Source organism: Littorina saxatilis, unplaced genomic scaffold, assembly GCF_037325665.1.
Source record: "Littorina saxatilis isolate snail1 unplaced genomic scaffold, US_GU_Lsax_2.0 scaffold_456, whole genome shotgun sequence".
Taxonomy (NCBI): domain Eukaryota; kingdom Metazoa; phylum Mollusca; class Gastropoda; order Littorinimorpha; family Littorinidae; genus Littorina; species Littorina saxatilis.
The window spans coordinates 21,904-30,603 of NW_027128452.1; positions in this window are offsets into that span (position 1 = coordinate 21,904).

An 8,700-nucleotide genomic window follows, 5' to 3' on the forward strand; every position below is an offset into this window, starting at 1 on the left:
TTCAATAATAGCATCTGGTGACGCCCCCAAGAATGGATAAGTTTTACATACATACAAACCACAGACACTGATCGTCTTCTCTGTGGCTGCCGCAAATTTGTGTAGGGCTTTAAATTCGTATTTCTGTCCGTGTTTGATTGAGGGTGCATTGCATGTTGGCTGTCTGTATGTCCATTTTTTTGCTAGAGCTGTGATGTCACTTCTACTTGTTAACTTACACACACGGCCAAAGTTTGAGGATTGTAGCCTCCTGGTCCTCTCTGTAGCCCACATCAGCGTCAATTTCAACATCAACAATGTAATTAACTTGCGTCTTCATTTGTGCCTGACATTTAGATTTGATAAAAAAATTATTAGAGTGTCCAGGTGCAAATCTACAATGGGTCAGGTACCTTTCCTTGTACATGACCTTTGCAATGGAGGTCAATTTTGCTCCGTTGTGGGACAGGTAGGCAGCCACACCTCTCTCTGTGATGATTGGTATCGGGGAGCCCAGGTTGATGTCCTTGTAGAGACTGCTGTCAGGCACTGTCATTGCCTACTCCTTCTCCAGGGTTGTTGTCCTGCCAAAATTGCTGTTTCTTGCGTATGCTTCCAGTCTGGAAAAAAAGAAGATTTAATTAATACAGTATTTTGATACAAATGGAAGCAAAGTACATAGCTGTAATTTTGTTCTCTGTCAGACAGCACAAAAACACATATATTTTATTATGATCATTACTCTTTCAGTTTTATAACAAGCTGCACTGTTGAACTTTCACACCAAAAACAAACGGTTTCCAAGTTGTTTTTTGCAGTTACAAAGTTCACCCCACCCCACTTCATCCCCGGCCTCTCTCTCTCTCTCTCTCTCTCGCCAAAATTGTTTATCAATCTCAACAGTGAATGCAGTGGGATGGGAAGTTGAGATAGATCTAGCTTGATCTAGCTTGTCTCCCACTCGCTGCCCAATTTCTCCGGTCTTTGCTTCTGTTTCCATACTGTCTACTGGGTGTTCGTTGAATCCCTTTCTTTCATAATACATTGATTTCACCTGAAAATGTTTACAACACAACGCGATTTAAAGCAGAATCAGAATGAGAAAGGCAGCGATAGTTTGTCTTGTGCCTGTAGCAGACGACTAGCCGAGATAAACAAATGAGTTTTCTTTCACTTACCTCTCCACAAGATCTTGTTTACGCCCGTCAATTTTGGCTCCTCGTTTCCTACACTCATCCCGAAGATCAGAAAGCTGCATGTCGCCGAATTTCTTCATCTTTGCGCGTAAAAAATCAGCTGCAAAAGTTGTTTTGTAGAACGTGAGCCTAGCAAGCAGGAAGTTAGATTTGGCCCCAGTTTACCGCAGCGCCGCCACGCGGTGGCAAAGGGAGAGAAAAACGGCTAAGCTGCTCATTGAGTGAGTTAAATTTGTCCGTCGAAGAGGTGATCAACATTATAAAAAGTCTTGATATTAGTAAAGCATGCGGCCCAGACCACGTACATAATAGGCTACTTAAAGCAGCAATCAGCGTTATTTCACAACTTACAGCGCTGTTTAATCGTTGCCTGAACGAAGGACAATACCCTATCTTATGGAAATATGCACATGTTACTCCGATATTTAAAAAAGGATCCAAAATGTGCTGTTTGAATTATAGACCTATATCATTGTTAAGCTGCGTGGGGAAAGTGTTTGAAAAGTGTGTCCACAACCATATTTTTAATTTTGTGAAGCTGAATAACATAATAACGCCTGTGCAATCTGGTTTCATACCAGGTGACTCGACTGTAAACCAATTACTCTGCACCTACAATGATCTATGCATAGCTGCTGATAAGGGACTCCCAACACCAGCCATTTGTTTTATATATCAAAAGCCTTCGACCGTGTGTGGCATAAAGGCCTATTGTACAAATTAGAGGCCATTGGCATAAGAGGACGCTTATTATGTTGGATTAGAAGTTATTTAAATGATCGATCACAGAGTGTTGTTGTTAAAGGGCACATGTCGGCCCCACAGACTGTACCAGCTGGAGTTCCCCAGGGATCTGTGCTGGGGCCACTATTGTTTTTGATATATATAAACGATATTGTCTCAAATGTTCAATCCACTGTAAAATTGTTCGCAGATGACACAAGTATGTACCTGTCAATGAACGATTCCCAATTGCGTAGGGACATTTTGAACTCGGATTTACAGGAATTAAGTATATGGGCCAATGACTGGAAGGTAAAATTTAATAATGGAAAAACTGAACTGTTAAATTTTAAACGACGTGATAGTGATTTTGATTGTTTGACATTTAATGACATGGATGTTCAGGACACTGCCCACCACAAATGATTGTAAGTGGAATGTTCATAGTAACAGTATTGCAAGAAAAGTAATGTTATTGATTAACTGTTTGACATTTTACAAGCACAGGTTTAGTAGAAAATCTTTAGAAATTATGTATAAATCTTACATATTACCACACTTTGATTACGCCGATGTCGTCTGGTACAGTTGTACAGAAGGGCTATCAAACATTTTGGAACAGCTACACCTTGAGGCCTTAAGGGTAATTGTCGGAGCAGTTAAAGGAACAAGCCACCAAAAATGATATGACGAATCAGGCTTCAGTAGTTTAAAACTAAGACGGGAAAGACATAAATTAATTTTGTATCACAAAATGGTACACGGGAAATGTTCACAGAACGTAGCTGATTTATTGCCTCCTCTTGTCTCGACTGTAAACCCCTATCATAGACGAAACCCACTTGAACGGGTCGTACCACCACACAGAACTGAACTGTATAACAAGTCATTTGTTCTCAGCACTACCCGAACATGGAATTCTCTACCAGACAATATCAAATCAACAAAATCAATTAGCCAGTTTAAACATTTTCTAGGTCGTTCAGATAGTAAAGTTCCTCCTCAATATTATTGTGGTAAGAGAAAAGAAGGAATTATACACTGTAGATTAAGATTAGAAATGAGCGATTTAAATGATGATATGACGAAACGCCACTTAAGTGATAACCCGACTTGTGAGTGCGGATATCGTAACGAAGATGTTGAACATTATTTATTATTGTGTAGCAATTACGATGATGTCCGAAGGCTAACAATACACACATTACCGAATGATCATCAAAATGTACAATGTTTATTATTTGGTCTGCCAAACCTACGTCTTACCGAAAACATTGAAATATTCGAAAAGGTACATAGTTTTATAAGGTTAAGTGATAGATTTTGATTACCCAGTGGTCACCATGTTAATGATCCAGTATCTGATTATTGGTAGGTCATGTTGTTTAACGAATTTACTGAAAGTCAAGCTTGAGTGAATCTTGCTTAAGCTTTTTCTGTGTATTCACATGACTAACCTCAGCTTAATTAGTTTGGACAACACTTTGGACGAAATTATTGCTGCTGCAGAAACATTTAATTGGCAAGTCTGTGACAGTCATCGTCTCTCTGACCCCCTCCCCTGTATACCCACCTTACCGACTCATATCTCCCCGATACTTTTGTTGTTATATTTTTTCTTCTTTTTTATTGTAAAAAATGTATCTTGTCTGTTTTACATTTCTAACAAGGGTATGAGCAATTCTCTGACCTCGACATCACGTGAAATAATAATTCCTATCTATATGTACATATTTTTAACCACACTTAATATAAGCTTAGCTTGTTGTGTGGTCACAAATGTCTATATCGCATATACATGCCACCCTGTATTTCTTTAATAAAATCTTGTTTAAACCAAATGGCGGGGTAAAAAACGGTCATACACGTAAAATTCCACTCGTGCAAAAAAACACGAGTGTACGAGGGAGTTTCAGCCCACGAACGCAGAAGAAGAAGAAGTATCAAAACACTGTTCATATTTGTGTGTAGGTTGTAGTCATCACAACTAATCGCATGTTGGCTTTTGTTTCAGAAAGGAGGATACGCTACAACAAGATCGACGCTATGTCACATATGCCTTAGGCACATGACGACTTCCGAATTTAGATCCACTCGGCATGGTGACAAGCCTTGATGAAAAGTGTAAGACTGAGGACAGCAGTGGAAAAAGTCGCCACATGGCAGGTACCTATTGCTTAGTGTCTGCAGTGCAAAAGACAGATAAGCTGATGGTAGATTTCCAAATGAACACAGTACCCTAAGATCTACTGCTTATTTACGACGGGCAAGCTACGGTCCAGGGCAGAGAACACTGCAGTGTTGTAATCCAACTCTTCATTTGGTTCAGGAAAGGACGTCCTTACAAATTAACATTACAACTCTCTGATACAAAGACATAGTGCATAGTGTACTCTAAACAAGAGGTTGTGCTACCACGGGAACATCCCGATAATTGAGTGGGACAAGATTAAAAAGCTTTCCAGGGCTGCAGTGAGGAAGTATATGTTTTTTCTGTCATTGACCTTACAAGCTTTCACACAGCCAGTATATGAGAGATAATGGTCTTCTTGGTGACCGTTCATGCCCAAGCACGCGGAGCTGGTTGCTAGCAGGACAACGTGTCACTGGAACATATCATAGACTTCAGAGTGCGAGGACCAGGGAAAGAAACCTCATGTGAACCTGTCTGAGTGTGACCATCGTGACGCCCATATCTTTAACTCTTAGTCGTATGACAATTCTAAGAATATATTATATGATACGCAAGCTCTAGATAAGCTTTGTAGATAAGCTTTGCCATGATAAATGTGACCCTCCACCATGGAATCTCTTCTTCTTCTTCTTCTTGGCGTTCGCAGAGGTTACACGATCAGTCCAGCACTGGTGATAAATGTTGTCGTTTTCTCCAACTCCTGTCGACTGCCATATAGTTTGGTCTGCAAGGGAGTTGGTGACGGCCACACTTCTTTTCGTTCCTCATCTAGTAAGGGACATCGCTGTAAGATGTGTTCCGCTGTTTGGTCTTCTTGACCGCAGGCACAGGTTGGTGATGGCGCCAGCTTGAACTTTTGGTTCATGTGAGCATTGAGCCTGTTGTGGCCAGTACACAGCCTGATGAGGTTGACTTGCTGCTCTCTGGACAATGTGTGGTAGTCATCTCTGTTTGTCCTTGGCCTCATCAATGCCTTGATGATTTTCTTCTGCTCACTAAAGCTGACACTGTTTTCAGGTTGGTCTTCCACGGCTCCTTCTTTCGCCAGCTCATCTGCCCTTTCATTTCCTGGTATCCCACAGTGTGCTGGTATCCACTGGAGGACAACTCTTCTGGTTTGTCTGACCATTTGTAATGCTTTGGCCAGCTGTGGGAGTTTGTCGTTCTCTAGTGCCTGAAGGACTGAAAGGGCGTCCGAGAGGAAGACAACTTGGTAGCAAGGGTCTGCGGAGTCCTGAACCAAGGAGGCGGCCTGCATGAGAGCTTCTGCTTCTGCTTTATAGTTTGTGCAGTGTTTGCCAGTGGCAACGCTGGATGTAGCTGTGTGTCCCCCAGGGGACTGGATCAGGATGCCAGCACCTCCATTGAGCACGGCGTTAGTTGCTGATCCATCGGTGTATACATGGATCCACGCCTCTTTTGGGTACTGTTCGTCGATCAGGGCTAAGGTGAGTGCCTGTCGAGCTGTGTCATTCTGATCTTCTCCTGAGGTAACATATGGAACACTGGTGCAGATCTGGATGCCTGGTTTCTCTGTTGCCGTGGGGGTTTCCTCTTCTTCTTGAGTCAGAGGTAGAGTGTTATGTGGGAGGACTTCCCTGTACTGTCGAGAAAGTCTCTTGCTCTCGTGTACAAAACTGCTCCGTTTGAGCCGGTTCTTGGAATGAGTCGCATGTCACCTTTGCATGATTTTCATATTTTTACATTTTCCTAAAGAGTTGTTTATGCTCTATCCAGTGGTGAAAACCGTTTTAAAAAGGAGCGACAACTTTTCGAGTTATAAGCCTGTGACTAAGGTGACTCTCACACTGTTACCAGACACCCCCGGACTTATATTAAGCCTAGCGCAGAACCGCGTGAAGTGACATGCGACTCATTCCGTGGTGGAGGGTCACAATTATGCTGATGCAGTTTTAAAAGTGTTTCTGTGTGTGCGTGCGTGTTTGTGCGGTCTTGTGTGTGTGTGTGTGTGTGTGTGTGTGTGTGTGTGTGTGTGTGTGTGTGTGTGTGTGTGTGTGTGTGTGTGTGTGTGTGTGTTGCACAAAATCTCCTTCAGGGACAACTACACCAACAACAAATACCGTCATTTTATCCGTTTGCCTTCTTTTGAACATTAAACAAGGAGTAGATATGATGCGTTAGTTTTAACTCTGTGTGTGTGTGTGTGTGTGTGTGTGTGTGTGTGTGTGTGTGTGTGTGTGTGTGTGTGTGTGTGTGTGTGTGTGTGTGTGTGTGTGTGTGTGTGTTGCACAAGATCTCCTTCAGGGACAACTACACCAACAACAAATACCGTCATTTTATCCGTTTGCCTTCTTTTGAACATTATACAAGGAGTAGATATGATGCGTTAGTTTTAACTGTGTGTGTGTGTGTGTGTGTGTGTGTGTGTGTGTGTGTGTGTGTGTGTGTGTGTGTGTGTGTGTGTGTGTGTGTGATTGAGTTTGTGTTACTGTTTGTCGATTTATTACGAGAGCCTTGAAGGCTTCGCCTCTTGTTTGCTCTATATACGCGAGTGCTTAAACGGAATACACCTTAGAAATCAAACACATATTCATTTGCAAACTATTAAGGGTATCTGAAGATCTGATTTGTAGAATAATTGTCGTTAATTGCAATAAGAGTGAATCCGCACACATCCCCAATAACACAAATGGGACTGGGTGGCCGAGTGGTAACGCATTTGCGCTCGTAATCGAGAGGTTGCGTGTTCGACCCTGGGTCAGGCCGCTATTTTCTCCCCCCTTTCCTAACCTAGATGGTGGGTTCAAGTGCTAGTCTTTCGGATGAGACGAAAAACCGAGGTCCCTTCGTGTACATTATATTGGGGTGTGCACGTTAAAGATCCCACGATTGACAAAAGGGTCTTTCCTGGCAAAATTGTATAGGCATAGATAAAAATGTCCATCAAATACCCGTGTGACTTGGAATAAAGGCCGCGAAAGGTGAATGCTCGCCTAACAGGTTTGAGGTTTGCTGGTCGATGTGAATGCGTTATATATTGTGTGTAAAAAAATGTTTGTTTGTATGTTTGTCTGTAAAAAAAATTCCATTTCACACGGCAGAAATTAATATGTAAAGCGCGGAGAGCACAGTTAATTGTGGTTCGCGCTATATAAGCTCACCATAATAATAATAATAAAAATAAGTATAGTCATAATTATTTGTAGTCAGTCATTTGTACTGATCCAGGAAATCTGGCGGAGAAAGGGAATCAATATCAATCAATGAAGAACACACTGGTCTGATCACGTCGTGTTCCCTTCACATTAAGCAGATAATATAGCTCTCCAACTTAAGAAGAGCCGCCCAAATTGTATCCTACATGCTGAGAGAGACTACGTGTGTATATCATGTAAATGAGGTCGTGCCAAACCACTCTATCAGGGACCGTATTTTCCACTATTCATGATGTCTTAGCCACCAGACAGACGTCATTCTGGTTTGACGTAAAATATTTTAGGAGGCTCTGGGGAAGATGCACGTTCCATAGGAAGCATCTTGAACTTGGGCGCTTTGACAGCAAGACGCTGGGAGCAAAAGACACGCAAGTGCCTGATGCAGGATAAACAGAAAACTACTGCTAGCTTTAAGAGACAAGCAAAGTACAGACCCGAGGTTTCTAGTTCCGACATCTTTACTCTCGAAGACGACAAGGAAAAACAACTCATGACAGAGGCGGAGCTGCCTGCAGCCTAGCCTCCTATGCGTATATACGACGGCCAACTGAGAGGTACCACAAAGGAATAAATTCAGACATTCAAAACGTAGGGTACGTTCGTATGAAGACTCCATTCATGCAAAATATTACGTATTTTCACCAGTTAGTTTGTGTGCCTTGGTTTCTTAAAGCACCATACCCCACCGTTTACCTCACAATGCAGAAAACTAACAAAGAGCAGTGATGCAAATTTTGCGAAGAAAATATTTTGCCCACTGTAAATTCATGACTTGATATAAACGTGTGTCAGGGATCCCCCGCGGCCCTTCATACACCACAGTAATAAAATGGTCAGCTGCATTTAGGCTTGAAAGGACAGCCGTTTAAGATGACACACTGTGTGGAAGACCACCAACGGTCACAACTCATGAAGCCTTTGATGCTGTCTGCGCACTGATGATGCAAAATTAACCAATGAGCATATATTACATTGGTGATACACTTGGCATCTCACATGAGAGAGTTTGGAGTATTCTCTACAGACAACTGTCCATGAAGACAATTTAAGCTACTTAGGTCTTCAAACTTCTACCCGAGAACAGAAGCACTTAATATATAACATGGCACGTGACATTTTACGCTTATTTGAAGCAGTTCCAGCGGATTTTTTGTCCCGAATTGTTTCTGTTGAGGAAACTAGGGTACATTACTTTCAACCTGAAACCAAGCAGCCGTGTATGTAGAGGGGTCACGGAGGTATATTCCATACTAAAGAAGGTGAGGGTCTTCCACCTGAAAAAGGTGATGACATCAAGGGTTTGAGACGCAGATTTGTTTTCCTGTTGGACTAATTTCAAAAAGATGAAACAGTAACCAGTGAATTCTATTCCATACTTCAGAGACAACTAAGGAAGCATATCAAGGCACATCGAGGAACGCTCCACGAAGGG